General features: G+C 35.7%; 1 pseudogene; it reads left to right on the top strand.

Moving 5' to 3' along the window:
• The first annotated feature begins 1,276 nt into the window (after positions 1-1,276).
• LOC131226942 (PI-PLC X domain-containing protein At5g67130-like) lies at positions 1,277-16,076 on the top strand (annotated as a pseudogene).
• The last annotated feature ends 769 nt before the right edge of the window (positions 16,077-16,845 follow it).

Here is a 16,845-nt window from a genome sequence, read left to right on the forward strand (position 1 = left end):
CACAATAGCTTCACAATAATGGGGATTAAGTTCTCAGAGTTGTGACTTTAATATCTTTGGAATGAGTTATGAAACTCTGAAAATCGTCCTCAATTTATAGGCAAAAATATTGTTCGCTCAACTGGCCTAGTGGTCAGTTCGACTGGTTAAAGGACCAACAACATTTCAAAATTTATGGCGCAATAAGATAAGTTCTCTACTCAACTGGTTAAGTGTCTTGCTCAACTGGTCGAGTAGCCTGCTCGATTAGTCGAGCACTGCACTCAATTGGTCGAGTGGGACCCAGAAATGTTTCTAGACTTTAAGTTGAGCCTGCACGACTGGTCGAGTAGTATCTAGGACTAGTCGAGGGTCCAACAAAAAATTCAAAAAAATCCACAACAACCTTAAACTAGTCGAGAAAATTCTTGGACTGGTCAAGCCACTGTCTGGACAAGTTGAACAATGACTAGGATTGGTCGAAAATGACTTATTAAATTATCAAATAACTTATGATATAAGTGTAAATTATCTAACATATCGTAAGGTCAATCTAGGGTCAAACAAACCTTACTTGTGAGATTGAATCATCATATATCATTCTCTTGAAGTACTTGAAGCTTAAAGACTTGATCTAGTACTTGAACTGTTTGTTCTTGAACCTCTTGATCTTGTACTTGAACTTCTTAATGTTTGTTCTTGAACCTCTTGATCTTGTACTTGAACTTCTTGATCTTATACCTTAATGTAGACAAGATTAGCAAGGATGACATGAAGTTGATCTTACGATAACAGCTAAACAAGATATAGATTCCAAGAGGTTTTGGCACTACAAAATTTGACAAACCTAGGAGCTAGATAAGATAGCATTTACAATCTCCCCCTTTGTCAAATTCATGACAAAACAAGCCAAGACCAAGGAATCATGCACCAGTTGGATCAATAAAGAATCATGCACCAGTTAGGTCAATAAAGAATCATGCACCAGTTAGATCAATAAAGAATCATGCACCAGTTAAAAACTGGTCAATAAAAATCAGCAAACCAATGCTCCCCCTTAATACATTACTCCATTGAATCCAAGAGAAGAGAAGAAATTGCTTGCAATACTTGTATGTGAACAAATATAGATCCAAAAAAAAAAAAAAACACTTCTCCACAAATTCTCCACATCTTCCACTCCATAGAATCCAATATCATTAAATAGACATACCAACACAAATTCTCCCCCTTTTTGTCACAATATGACAAAGGAAAGAGCATAAAAATGATGGAATATAAGAGTAGAATAAGAGCAATGAGTAATGAGAGTAAGAAGGTTGATCGTGATAACATAAACATTGTCAAGATAATCACTAAAAACATATCTGCAAAAATAAGAAAACGTGTCCAAGCGTATAGAGTCAAGAGAAATCCAAGTATAAAAGTTATTACAAATCAGAAATTCAACACTAATCTGAACCAGAGGAATGAGCAGGTATGGAAGGATCTATTTGATATAGTCCCTTGTTAATACACCTAAGATATTTACACATGTATTTAAATTGAGTTTCTTGGGACACATACATACCATCTACCTTCTCCTTAAAAGATCGCAAGCACGCATCAATGTCAGAAGGCTGAAAATCAGGATCAACCGCAGAGTCAGACTCAATCTCATCAAATATGTTATCCATATTGACATCATTTGGAGGCAAAGCATCCTCCTCTTCAGTTGCTTCAGCTGCTCCTCCAGAGCTCACATCAACTTGGCCTGGAGCTAACCTCAAATTCATCTTATTTATGTTCGAGTTGTTAAATGGTAGATGGTTAATTGGAGCTTCTCCAATAGGCTTAGCCATAAGACTATAGGGCTAGTGCAATCATAAGATAAGCAAATAGTATATCACTATGACCTGGATGGAAACATAACTAAATAATGATGTAACAAATAAGAGATGGAAGACAAACAGAGACACTAGTAATAATAGAATGAAGGATACGAGCCATGAAAGTAGCAAGCTCAGTCTTGTTACTAGACCTAGGGTACACATTAGAAATGAAAATTCGATATAGAACCCTCTATCTAGGTAACATAAACTTGGAACTAAGCGCATTCCCAGAACTCCATTCCACATTCATGTTACATAAAACTCTCTTGAGCATTCTTTTCTCAGATTCAGACGATTTTGCTATAAGAGTATAAATAGGAATATTGTCATCATTAACTGGAAGATCAATTAATCCAAAAATTAAGTGACAATCCACATCAATTGGATCTTCTCTGGTTGTAATAGTAAATGTTAGATTCTCAGTAGAGAAGTCACTATTGCAAGCAAACATGGCCTGCGTAATGAAACGGTATACAGGACCACCCCAATGTACAATGTTATCCCATCCTATAGATTGAAGGAGTGGAATAATATCAAAAGGTGTCAAATGATCAATTTTAACCATCCATTCAACTATCACGTTGCGTAAGCGAATATCCCGCACATACTCGGGATCTTCTTCGGGTGACCAAAGATGGCGCACCGTGATAGGAGCGGAAGAAGAAGAAGAGGGACCACGAGATCCTTTCTTCTTATTTCTACTCTCCATTGCAATAAGAAAAACAAGGAATACAAGGATTACAAAAGAGAAAATAAGGGTTTCAAGTAAATTAGATTTTTAGCTAGAAAACCCAACAAACCACCATAAACCTTTAAATAAACAACAAAAATAAGAAAATGGAAGTGCAAAGAACTCAAATCTACAAATATACAAGGAACTAAAAAATGATACACTAACCATGGAGGAATCGAAGGTGGGTTCGACTAGTTGTGTTAGGGCTGGTTGGGAAGATGAAGCAAATGAAAAGAAAATACTTTTTAGGTAATAAAAACTCCAAAACCCGAGCGGGGTCGACTTGTCGAGCACATACTCAATCGATCGTCCCACGACTGGTCAAGTGTGTACTCGACTACTCAAGCACCTCAAAAATTCAGCATATTTTCATATTTTGAAATTTAGAAAATTTATAAAAAGAAAATAAAATAAAAATAGGGAATATTGTACAAATAAACATAAATATTTCAGTTCATATTGCACATACCCATATACAATTTCAACTTAGCAAACCTGTTTCTATCAAGCGGTTTTGTAAATATATCAGCAAGTTGATTTTTAGTGTGAATATAATCCACGAAAATAATCTTATCTTCAACTAATTCATGAATATAATGATATCTAATGTTAATATGCTTAGTTCGTGAATGCTGAATTAGATTTTTAGAAATGTTAATTGCGCTAGAATTGTCATAAATCAAAGCTATAGTATCTTACGCAAATTCGCAATCACTTAACATTCTCTTCATCCACGCAAATTGGGTACAAGCATTACCGGCTGTAATATACTCAACCTTAGCTGTGGAAAGAGATACAAAACTCTATTTCTTGCTATGCCAAGAAACTAAGCAATTCCTGACATAAAAGCTTCCACCTCTAGTAGACTTGCGGTCATCAATATTACCAGCCCAATTAGCATCCGAATAATCGGCTAATTGAACATTAGTATCATGAGGATACCAAAGGCCAAGTGTAACTGAACTTGCGACGTATTTTAAAATATGCTTTACAACAATCAGGTGGGACTCTTTAGGGTCTGATTGATATCTAGCATAGATTCCTACGCTGAATGCAATATCAGGTTGGCTTGCAGTTAAATATAATAAACCACCCCTCATACTGCGATACTACTTAGGATCTACACTTTTACTTGTTGAATCGTTAGAGAGTTTAAGTGTCGTACTCATGGGAGTATTGAAGTTCTTACCGCTCTCAAATCCAATTTTTTCACCAAGCTTAAAGCATACGTAGTTTGAGAGATAAATATCCCATCAACAAGCTGTTTTACTTGCAAACCTAGAAAATAGTTCAATTCTCCTACCATGCTCATTTCAAACTTGGACTTCATTAATTCTGCAAACTCAACAGACATGTTAGCACAAGTTGATCCATAAATAATGTCATCAACATATATATGCACTATTAGAATGTGATCATTGTATTTCTTTACAAGCAATGTCTTATCAACACTCCCCATTACAAAGTTATGACTTAGTTGAAACTTAGTCAACTTTTTGTACCATATCCTAGGAGCTTGCCGTAGAGTGCCTTTTTCAGATGATAAACATGGTTAGAATGTTTAGGGTCTTCAGAACCCTTAGGTTGTTCTACATATACTTCTTCATGCAGTTCACCATTCAAGAATGCACTCTTGACATCCATTTGATAGATTTTAAAATTTTTGTAACAAGTAATGGATATGAACAGTCTGATAGATTCAAGATGAACTACTAGGGCAAAGGTTTCATCATAATCGATGCCTTCTATTTGAGTATACCCTTGTACAACCAGTCTAACCTTATTTCTTATAATATTACCTAATTCATCAGACTTATTTTTAAAGATCCACTTAGTTCCAATTATATGTTTATCATCAGGTCTAGGAACCAAATGTCATACATCATTTCGAACAAATTGATTAAGTTCATCTTACATAGTTATAAGCCAGTTTTCATCAGCAAGTGCTTCTTTTACATTGGTCGGCTCAATCTGGGAAGTGAAGCACACATAGTTACATATGTTTTCAAGTTGTTTATGAGTGCGCGCACCAGTGAGAGGATTCCTGAGTATTTGATCAGTTGGATGGTTTTTAACTGATTGTAGTTCAGTGTCATTATTTTGACTAGATGAAGAGTCTGGTTTATCAATTAATGAGACTTCATCATCTTCTGAATTAGAGGTAAATGAATTTAGATGATCATCTATGATAACATTAATGGATTCCTAAATTACATCGATCTTCTTATCGAGAACACGATACACTCAACTATTTAGAGCATATCCCAGGAAAATACCTTCGTCACTTTTAGTGTCGAATTTTTCCAAATTTTTTCGGTCACGGAGAATATAGCATTTGCTACCAAAAACTTGAAAATATTTTACTATTGGCTTCTTATTGAACCACAGTTCATATGTAGTCTTATTATTTGATTTTCTATTACATATACACGATTAATAATATAACAAGCAGTATTCATATCTTCAGCCCAAAGATTTTTAGCACGTTTCATGCTATTTAACATATCATTAGCCATCTCTTGAAGTACACAATTTTTTCTTTCGACAACCCCATTCTATTGAGGTGTCTTAGGAGTAGAAAATTCATGCGATATCCCGTGATCGCTACAAAACTTCTCAAAGTTACTATCATCAAATTTGGAACAATGATCACTTCATATTTTAATAACTGGTGATTCATTCTCAGTTTGAATACGCTTGAGTACCCTTTTCACTTCATCAAGAGTTTCAGATTTCTCTCTCATGAAAATTACCCATGTATACCTAGTAAAGTCATCAACAATTACTAGAATATACTTCTTACCACCTCGACTTTCCGTTCTACTAGGTCCAACTAGATCCATGTGAAGGAGCTCAAAAGGTTTGGATGTGGCACTAGAGTTCACTTTCTTATGAGCACTTCTAGTTTGTTTTCCAATCCGACAATCACACAGATTTTATCCATTTTCTTTAACTTGGGTAGACCATGTATTACTTCACCTTTGCTCAGTCTATAGAAATTACAATAGTGTACATGTCCTAGGCATTTATGTCATAGATCAGATTCATTGGTTTGGACCATGTAGCACAATAACTTATATGAGCTTGAGTTACTGACTATATCACAGTTCTCAGAAGTTCTGCGACTAGTCAATATCACAGAACCATTCTCATTAGAAATTTCACACCCGTGATTGTTGAATTTGACGCTATGTTTATTATCACAGATTTGTGATATACTTAAGAGATTATGCTTAAGACCTTCTACAAATAAGACATTCTCAAATGATAGAAGATTAAAGAGTTGAACCATACCTTGGCCAACAATTTTGCAATTGCTACCATCACCTGAAGTGACTAAACCATCAGCCATATCTTAAAGATTGGTGAAAAAATCTTTGTCACCTATCATATGTCTAGAGCCTCCACTATCTAGGTATCAGTTTGACTGACTTGAAGCCTTGAAAGTAGTGTGAGCAACCAAACAAGTAACCTTAGGGACCCATTCTATTACAGCTTTGGGTTTTGGAACATTGTTGGTTTTTCGATACTTGTACTTGTTATATATTCTATCATTTGAGCTGAATTTTAAAAGCTCCTTAAGTAGATCCACAATTTTTTTAGTCAAAGGGTTATGATTTTGATTTCTATATTGATATGATTGTTTTTGGTTTCATAGCCTAAAAAGTTTTAGGATTTTTAAAACTATTTTGATTTAGACTTTTCCCTTTTAAGTTAAAGGATTCCCCTTTAATAAACTTAGGAGGAGTAGGCATACTTTTAGGAGGGGTATTTTTATCATAGCCCAAACCAGATCTATCACCACATTTCCTTGATTCGATTAATAGTCTTTCTAGTTTAGGATCACCCTGGGCATATCTCCAAGTATCCTTCAAACTCAAGAGAGAAGAGACTTCTAAATTTAGATTATCATTCTCTGATTTTAGATTTTCAATTTGAGATGTTTTGAAATCTAAATCGCGCTTGGTTTTTTTAAAACAATCAAATAGCTGCAATTTTTCTAAAACTAGAGCATCAAAATTTTCTTTTAGCTTTAAAAAGTTTTCATTTTGAAGTTTTAATTTTATAGCTATCTTGTAACTCTCCCTGTATAGGGCATTGTAGGCATCTTATAAATCTTTATCATTTTCAGGATCACTTCTCATATTTTCATCGTAAGTTGAATCACAACTTTCCAAGGAAGTGACTCTGGCTAGAGTCATTAAGGCCTTAACCTCATCAGTAGACTCAGATTCAAAAGCAACTTTAAAGCCGGATGATTCATCCCATGTAGCCAAGGTACCTTTCCTTTTAAGTCTGTCCTTCTTTGGATATTTATTTGCCAAATGCCCGTATTCATGGTAGCTGAAACATTGGTTGTCTTTAAGTGATTTCCAAGTTTTAGATCTACCCTTTTTCTTCTCAAAAGGTTTTTGAAAATTAACTCTCTTTTTGCTTTTGAAAATTTTAAAAAACTATTTAGTTAAAAGTGCCATATCGTCTTCTGAATTTTTATAATCAGAATTATTAAAATTGTGAGAAATACCTTAAGAAATACCTTTAGAAGATTTTAGGGCTATGGATTTACCTTCAGGAGCCTTAAAATTTAACTCGTAGGTTTATAAAGAACCAACAAGTTCTTCAACCTACATGTTATCCGTATCACGAAGTTCCTGAATGGCAGTAACTTTTGAATTGAACCTTTTAGGCAATGAGTGCAGTATCTTTACACAGACTTTACTTTCTGAGATGTTATATCCAAGACCCCACATTGAGTTGACTATGTCATTTAACTTAGAATAGAAGTCCATGAATGTTTCACTTCTTCCATATGTATTTCCTCAAACCTAGTGGTGAGGATTTGAAGTTTAGATTTCTTGACAGTAGTCGTACCCTCATGTGTCATTTCTAAGATATCTCAGGCTTGTTTTGCAGTATCACAAGATATAATCCTTTTGAATTCATCTGGTGATAGTGTGCAAGTAATTGCATTTAAAGTCTTGGCATTGGCATTGCCCTCATTTTTCTGAAGAGTGATCCAAGTATTATAAGGTGCAACCTTAAGAGTTTTAATACCAACAATGCCTAGAACTTCATTGTTAGGTGGGTTCCACCTAGTCATTGTGGATTGCCACACATTTTCATCGATAGATCTCGAAAAATTCTCATCCTGCCTTTCCAATAGGCATAATTGGAGCCATCAAATGGTGGTGGCCTAATAATTGAAAGGCTATCAAATTTTGACATGATATAAGCTCAGATCAGTTAGCTCAAGAAATAAATCTAAATAAATGAGCTATTGGGCTCTAATACACTTGAAAAGGCCGATCTAAGAGTCCTAGAGGGGGGTTGAATAGGACTATGCCAAATTTAAATTTAAATGCAGAATTAAGAAAGAACTAGAACAAGATAGCACTTATCAATCCCAAATAGCAAAAATAGAAAGCAACCTTAAATGCACAATTATTGAGAGGTCGATACAAATGTTGTTTTAAGGATAACCTTACACCAAAAACCAATGGCTTTTGGTAGGACAACCTGATTTCTAGAATGGTCTGCGTATCAAAGCACCAAACTAATACAGAGGAATAAAGAATAAAATAAAAATAAATATCTATTACTATTACAACATTCACCACATGTCCAGAAAATAAATTACAATCATTCACTACAAATGCACAATAATAAACATCGACCACAACTCCAACAATTATAGTGGTTCGCTTGTGTGTACACCAACTATTAGAAAATAGCCACACAACTAGTCCACTCCCTATATACTCACCCACGGGATATTGGCTTTCACTATGAAATAGGTTTTCCAAGGTTCACCCAAAACCCTCACAATTGTGTTTTCAAAGGGCTACCACAATTAAAAAATCCACTCACTGAGATTTTCTGGCTATCTGTAACGTCTCAGAAAAATCCATATGAAGACCCGAGTACCACCTTAGGCAAAAATCCCAAAGGACTGCATTCTGTAAAATTTAGGTGAAATTTAATTAAATATTAAACTAAATAATCAATGGATTTAGCTCAAACCACTATTTATACAAATGGTAAGACCCAAAACATCAAAATAGCTAACTCAACACTAATTAAAAACCTAGGAGAAATCCCAAAAGCCTGTTGCTCTTGAGAGTACATTGAAACCCTGTATCAAACCTAGACCATGTGTCGAAAGTCCGAAGACCGTGAAACTATAAGGTTATATCCATCTTATTAGACTTGACAAATATCGTAGGAAACAAGCCCAGATAGTATCCAGAAATGCACAACTTAAGCCCTGAGCAAAGTGCGTGAGAAATGTGAATATATTTAGACTGTCAGTTTCTAACCAAACTTCACCTATGGATTAGGAAAATTTCCCTACAAATATCTATATACTTGTGGCCCTAATCAAGTGATAATGACTGTTGATCTGATACAGGTCCTTCACGATCGATCGACTTATCCAATTGCGTTGAAACCATATTCTAGCATAGATCCATCATCAGGCAACTTACCCTATGCCGTAAGTGAGTAGTGGACCTCCAGATAAACTCACCTGCCTAAAACAGACGCCCTTTAGTTATAATTTAAGTATACCATGGCCCTGGGGCCATTTGCATCAGTACTGGGCCTATATACAGCCCTTAAACCACTTCATTCCTATCTCAAATGAATTTTCTCTAACCCTAGGAGAGAGAAGATAGAAAGGAAGATAAAAGAGTAGGGAGTTTGGGGAAATCTTTAGAGTTTGCTGCTGTAATTCTTTCCCACGACTCTACACACTGAATCGCTTTTACATCAAGCTAACCGATCCGTTCCAACTACAATTTGGGTAAGAAATCCTAACTCTAATCTTGATTTAGAAAGCCGAATTGAGTAATCGGTAAACTAGCTATCCTATTTCATGATTTAGGTACCCGTTATTCTGTTTTCGTGAACGTAGAATTCGAACTGAGTATAAATCAAGTATTCCGATGAAAGGTACGAACTATAAATGTTTAGGTTATGGTTTTCAAGGCTATTAGTGTCGGCTAATGATTTAGGTTTGACTTGATTGCTGCCATATGATCTTAGTTACGACGTTTTCAATAAATTATACATGTGTGAACTATGTTGAATATAAGATGCATTCTGTGTGTTTGTTGAAATGTTTGAATGAATATGAAATTGTGATTTGTGCTTGTCATGACTACAAATCTAGGATTCATGCTTGTCATATGTATCACGACCTCTTTGAGTATCGAATTGCTATGGATCATGTCGTAACTAATATAGTCTATGTATTTAAAATGTGTAGCCTAAGTGTTTGATAAAATGTCTGAATGAGAAATTATTGATGATTTATATTTATTAAGTGTATTAAGATAGGATTCTCAATTTCCTTAATCATATGTATAGTTTCCTTCATGTAATCATATTTGTTGTTACGCAATTTATGGATAAAATGTAAGTGTTTGGTAACATGTTCAATGTGTTTGATGAAATGCCCATATGAGAGATCTATTTGGAATGTTTGTTAAATGCTGATATGATTATCACATGTGTCTATATATTGCATATGAGTAAGGTTGGGACTACAACGTAGTCCAGGCAATTAGTAACGCTTCTGATCTGGGTGACTGAATTAGTCTCGCCACATTAGGTAACTCAACGAATCCAAGTTGCACAACAATTATCGACAGTGGTTAGGCCATAAAGGGTGCTTATGAGCTCCATGTCGATCAAGTATGTGTATGCTCGTACCAATCGAACTTGTCAAACAAACCGATTGGCCTATTGTGTGTTTACCATGTATGGACATCACTACTTGTACCTAAGGTACAACTTACCAATGTAAAAGCCCGTATCAACCACAGTACCACGATCCGCTAAGACTTATGACCTGGCCATGGTGGTATGGGACACTGTGGTCAAGCTGTCGGCCTACGCTGGGGTGACGAGCCTCCCCGTAGTGACCGGTGAGCAACCCAATACTCGTGAGCCAAATATGGTGGTATGGGATACCGTACTCGAGCTGTCAGCCTACGTTGAGGTGACGAGCCTCCCATAGTCACCTCGAGTATAAACTCTTGAATTTTCCTATCCACTACTTTTCATTAAGGGTGATGCCCTGTAACTTGCCTATCAAATGTGAATAACTAGGATTGACGACCCTAGATGGATCTTCGGTTTGGGTTAATGATATAAAGGGAGGTACCTTAGCTTCCCAAATCTGCTGTATGAATGAGCCTAATTAAGTACTCGGCTAACACAACCATGCACCGCATTGCATGTGCTTTGGCGAGGAAGTTACACCTTTAAAGAGTTTATCATGTGTGAACTTAGTTGTCGGAGTCACTTTTGAGGGAGCTTTGTGCGAGGGCAAGCATCATACTGCACACCATCCCTGCATTAACAAGAGTAGCTAGGAAGTGATTGTTGTATTGCTTTATCATTACTACTTGATTGACTTGATAACATGTTAACCTTTGCCTTATAATACCACTGAGTTGATCACTCACTCCCACTCTGGAATGGTGTTTTAAAACACAACCAGACTTTATTGTAGATGCGGATAAGGACGAAATCTATGTGACTAAGTTCAACTTCGTAGATGAGGAGGAGGAATTTTCCTATGTTTAGCTATCAGGCGGGTCTTCGTAGACCTTGTATTGATTCGATGGGATTACAGGGTTACATGAATTAGTTGGACATTTATATTTTGATATTTTGTATATTTTGAAACAAACCTTGTATATTAAACCTTGTTACATCATCATACTCTGGAGTTTGTAAAACATTTACTGTTCAGATATATATATATATATATGTATTTCAGTCTTCCGCTTACTAAATTTAATTATATTTGGAGTATGATATGTTGTTTTAGTATAATCCCACTCATGTTTAATGCATTGACATGGACAATATCTAAACATCATTATCCATGTTGCATAAGTGATGTGCTGGATCTCGAGAGTAGAGCTTCGCTCGACCCTCGAAATTCAAGGTGTTACACTATCTTAGTCAAAACCAAAAATGAAAGATTTTCTGGCAATCTTCTAAACCAAATATAGAAAATTGAAATTATACTTATCTGAAGAAAGAACTTCGTTGTAGCCCGGTAGAACCACTTCTTTGGAGACGAAGAATGTTCAATGTTCAATGTTCAATCTCTCAAATGATAGGGTTCTAGGTCTAAATGAATTTTAATTTAAATCCAACCTTAGGTTACATTGGATTCAACTTCTTGGATCTCACAAAGGGTTAAATATAAAAATCCCCTTTAATATCAAATAAAATGGAATCAAGAGATTAAAGAATTGAATAACCAAAAACACTATGAAAATAATTTCTAAATACCTCACAATAGCTTCATAATAATGGGGACTGAGTTCTCAGAGTTGTGACTTTAATATCTATGGAATGAGTTATGAAACTCTGAAAATCATCCTCAATTTATAGGTAAAAATATTGTTCACTCAACTGGCCTAGTAGTCAGTTTGACTGGTCGAAGGACTAACGGCATTTCAAAATTTCTGGCGCGATAAGATAAGATCGCCACTTGACTGGTCAAGTGGCTTGCTCGACTCGTCGAGTAGCCTACTCGACTGGTCAAGCACTGCAATCGACTAGTCAAGTGGGACCCAGAAATGTTGCTGGACTTTAAGTCGAGCCTGCACGACTGGTCGAGGGGCCAATAGAAAATTTTGAAAAATCCACAACAATCTTAGACTGGTCGAGAAAATTCTTGGAGTGGTCGAGCCAGTGTCTGGACATGTTGAACCATGACTAGGACTAGTCAAAAAATGACTTATTAAATTATCAAATGACTTATGATATACATGCAAATTGTATGACCTATCCTAAGGTCAATCTAGGGTCAAACAAACCTTACTTGTGAGATTGAATCACCATATATCATTCTCTTGTAGTAGTTGAAGCTTGAAGACTTGATTTAGTACTTGAAATTTTTGTTCTTGAACCTCTTGATCTTGTACTTGAACTTCTTGATATTTGTTCTTGAACCTCTTGATCTTGTACTTGAACTTCTTGATATTTGTTCTTAAACCTCTTGATCTTGTACTTGAACTTCTTGATGTTTGTTCTTAAAACTCTTGATCTTGTACTTGAACGTTGTGATCTTGTACTTGAATGTAGATAAGATTGGTAAGGATGACTTGAAGTTAATCTTACAATAACAACTAAACAAGATACATATTCTAAGAGGTTTTGGCACTACAAAATTTGACAAACTCAAGGGCTGATAAGATAGCATTTACATAGGTCCTGGTTTGAGTCAGCTTGGGTTTACAGGGTGTGACTTAAGGTTGTGCACAAATACTAACTACAGGTCGCGGGTCACCGAAATTCGACCGGGAGGACTGTGGGATCTTACAGAATGGCGAGATGCTAGGACATAGGCCTGATAGTAGCTACCCTCCCATCAATCCTCAGACCATCCAACATTCTCATGGCCACTCTCCCCTTAGATTCGTATAAGAACCTTATAAAGGCATATCCCCTTGGACAACCCAATTCAGGGAATGTTGGGACGAATATGTCTACAACTTTTCCAAAATTTTGAAATATAGTAAATAGGTCGTCTTAGGTGCAGTCGAAGGGAAGGTTGCCTGCAAACACGCTAAATCCCATTTCCTTGCCTCCAATTTTTTGTCGGCTGTCATACTTTACCCGCCCTAGAGATCTTCTTCTGCTAGCCCCTCTTTCCTGACTAGGTATGCGGGATCTCCTAGATGCGTCCCACCCTCTACCCCTAGAAGGGGCTCTTCTTCTTTCTCTCATTTGTTAGCCCCTGTCTTCCATGGCAGGTTGCATTTCAACTATTGAATCCAAGTTTCTTAAAGGGCCCTTCCTCAATCAAAGCCCTTTCCAAGGCATCACATTGGTAATGTTAGCCCTTTCTCTAGAATTAAGCCTGACAATCGGGCTTCTACCCATGTTTGCATGTGTGGACACATTGGAAGTCATCACACAAACTATTTTAATCCTTGATGTGTTGATCAGGTGTCATTTGATCAGGCATGGTACTATTTCTTTTCGATTTGGATCAAACTATTTGTCTTCTTAGTTTCTCTTAACAAATTGTGAAGAGAATAAAAGAGTGCTAGTTAGGTTTTTATAATTTATTTTGATACATAGGTTTTATAATATTAATGCTAACATATTGGGTCTTATTTCTAGACATTTGAATCCAGTAATTGCGACTGGGGCATTAATCATTCGATCATCACTTTACTTTCCCCTTAAGGTATTGTTACTCTTTTCATCAACCTTTATCATTTTTTCCTTGATGAAGAAAATAAAATTTTTCATAAATGTTGGTTGAAAGAAAGGAGCTGAGTTTGTCATTCTTTTCTCAATGTTGAAATAAAGTTTTTCTCACTCTTTTCATAGAGGAGGACATGTTTTAGGGTGAGAAAAACCAACACAATCATTAAAAAAAATGGAATGATTTCTTATATGGGTTTTGTTTTTCATTGGATTAATGAAGGTTTTTTCAACCTTTTCTTTGATGGCTTTTCTTTATAAGATCATACTGAGGACTCTCATGTGTAAAGTAAGTAGATTTGCCTTTCTTCTCTTGCTTCTTTCATCTATTCTCATTTTCTTATGCTGCTGAAAGACGTTCTATAATGGCAAGTTACGGGAGAAATAGTAGTAGAGGTGAAACTAGTGGCCAACATGCATCAAAGGAAGGAAGAGATGTCCCACCATTTTGATGCTTTCATCACATTACTAGGTTCTATTCTTCTTCTCTCAATAACCCATTTAATCAAATTCCTGAAGGTTTTCTTATTTCCTTTCCTATTTCAGGTGGGTATGGAACCTTATAAGAGCTCTTGGAAGTCATCACCTGGGCTAAGCTAGGAATCTATGATAAACCCTTCAAAAATCTCTACTAACAGAAAATCACATACACCCAACATAGAAGTACTTGTATCTTGAAGATGGGATATCTGTATGTATGTGTAGGTGGGTCTTCTTAGTTAGAAGATATGATTTACATGCTCTCTATTGTATAATGTTCATGAACAAGATGTCCCTCTTAATAAATATAATAGTATTTTTGTAAAAATAAAAAAGGGAATAAAAAAAAGATATTCTTATTTTTTTTAGTTGCTATTATTTATACTCTGAATCATTGCAAAATGGTGTTAGAGGGTTGATGCTTGACATGTATGACTTTAAAAATGACATTTGGTTGTGCTGCTCCTTTAGAGGATAATATTACAATTTGACAGCATTCATATGTTGCAGCCGATTCCTTTTATATAAACCTAATGAAATGATTGAATTCAAATTAACCTATCTAATTAAAAGTAACCTGCTATTAATGTGCTGAAAGAAATTCAAGTGTTCCTTAATGTCAACCCTTCGGAGATCATCACTATCTTTATAGAACATTATGTCACATCACCTCAAGTCCTAACTAAGGTATTCAATGTCGTCAACCTTAGGAAATTTTGGTTTCTGGTATCAGGGATGTCTAAAAATGGGCAGGATTGGCCCATCATCGAAGATATGATTAGTAAGAACCAGCGTTTGTTGGTCTTCACCTCAAAATCAGCCAAGGAGGCTTCCGATGGCATTACTTATGAGTAAAGATACGTTGTATAGAACCAATGAAAGCCCTATTTTCTCTCCTTTCATAAATGTATATACCATGCAGATCTTGCAGTGGAACTATCATAGATAAACAGATGATTTTTTCCTGTAGAAATTTAGTACATGTTTTGCTAAGCCCACACGCATCCATCCCTGATGTTAGAGTCATGCATAACATAGGCCCTACTAGGTAGACATCGTGGCCTGAGAATCAAGCTTGTACACTCATTGGGCAGGCCACGTGCTTTAGTTGAATGTGGACTCCTAGTAATTCTTTTAAAATGTTCATTGTTCTTTTTTAAATGTTTGTTCCACCTAACAAGTGAATTGGTGTGATTTTCAGGCCCAACTATTTATTAGCGTGGACAGCTTGATGCATGTTCTAATTCTCTCTATTGGTTGGCAAATTCGGCCTCATGAGGAGGTCTGCACTGTTAATGAAATTCAGTAAAAATATAAAATTTCTGTTTTTCTCCTTGAATCAATTTTCTTTTGGCGATAAAATAAAATTGATATAAAATACATCAAAATAGGAAGCATTGTCCAATTTGAATTTCTGATACATAGGAGTAGAAGCATGTGAAGCTATTACTGATTCTCTTTTTATTGATTTGGGTGATTGGGTTGAAACTGCAGATGGTGATAGTGGGATAAAGGCGGGTTCTTATCCTAATCATGCAGAATCATCTACCATGAACACAACAACAAGATCCCTTGTTTTAGAGAACTATTTCACCAATAATCCTAACTTAGTGATAGCTTGCAAGGACAACTCAGCTCCACTTACTAGCATGACCAGTATATGTCATGAAGCAGCAGGAAAACGATGGCCCAACTTCATTGTTGTCAATTTCTACAAGGTAATGCATGAGATCTCACTTTCATTAAAGATGGAAATGGAAACATGAAAGCATGATAAAGAATTGTATCTTTTATATGCATTTGGGTCTTTGTTCATGGATTTTTTTTAAAAAATTTCTATAGTACATGTGCTTATTTGCATGTGGATCTTGTGTTGCAGAGAAGCGATGAAGAGGGAGCCCCATAAGCCCCACTGGATAATCCCAACCATAAGTTTTTTTTTTCTTTCTTTTTGAACTTTTGACTATAAACTCTTCTTGGCTTTTGGCATTCTTATTCATCGAAACCTAAGTGGGTCATGGGTGACTATGGTTGGGGTCATGAGCTCGTGAGTTGCTATTGAGTGCATGAATTATGGGTCATGCTCATTAGCCAACGTGACAGTTTTATTTATCTAACCGACTGTGGTCATTTAATCCATTACTCTGATGAACTGTACATTGGATTCGAGGTTAACGAAAAATCTCCTAGTTCAATGGTTTAAGCGTAGTGATCGATATAAAAAAATATATATATATACTCTCATTATATCTTTTTATCATTTCTTTTCTTGTAATAAATTCAAAATCAAAATCAAAAAAATAAATAAATCCATCTATAACATCTATGTCAACTTTTCTTCTTAAATGCATCAAAATGTTTTAGAAGCTGCAACTAAGGGTGTTAATAAGCCAGGCTTAGCTCGGGAGCAAAAATTGATCAAATCCTAGTTCTCAATCCTATTCATCCACTGATCAAGTGGGTCACCCATAGACATTAAAGAAATAGGAGAAAGGGATTAAAAAATAAAAGAAAAACATACATGTGTTAATTGGGTTGGCG

Source organism: Magnolia sinica, chromosome 15, assembly GCF_029962835.1.
Source record: "Magnolia sinica isolate HGM2019 chromosome 15, MsV1, whole genome shotgun sequence".
Classification (NCBI taxonomy): Eukaryota; Viridiplantae; Streptophyta; class Magnoliopsida; order Magnoliales; family Magnoliaceae; genus Magnolia; species Magnolia sinica.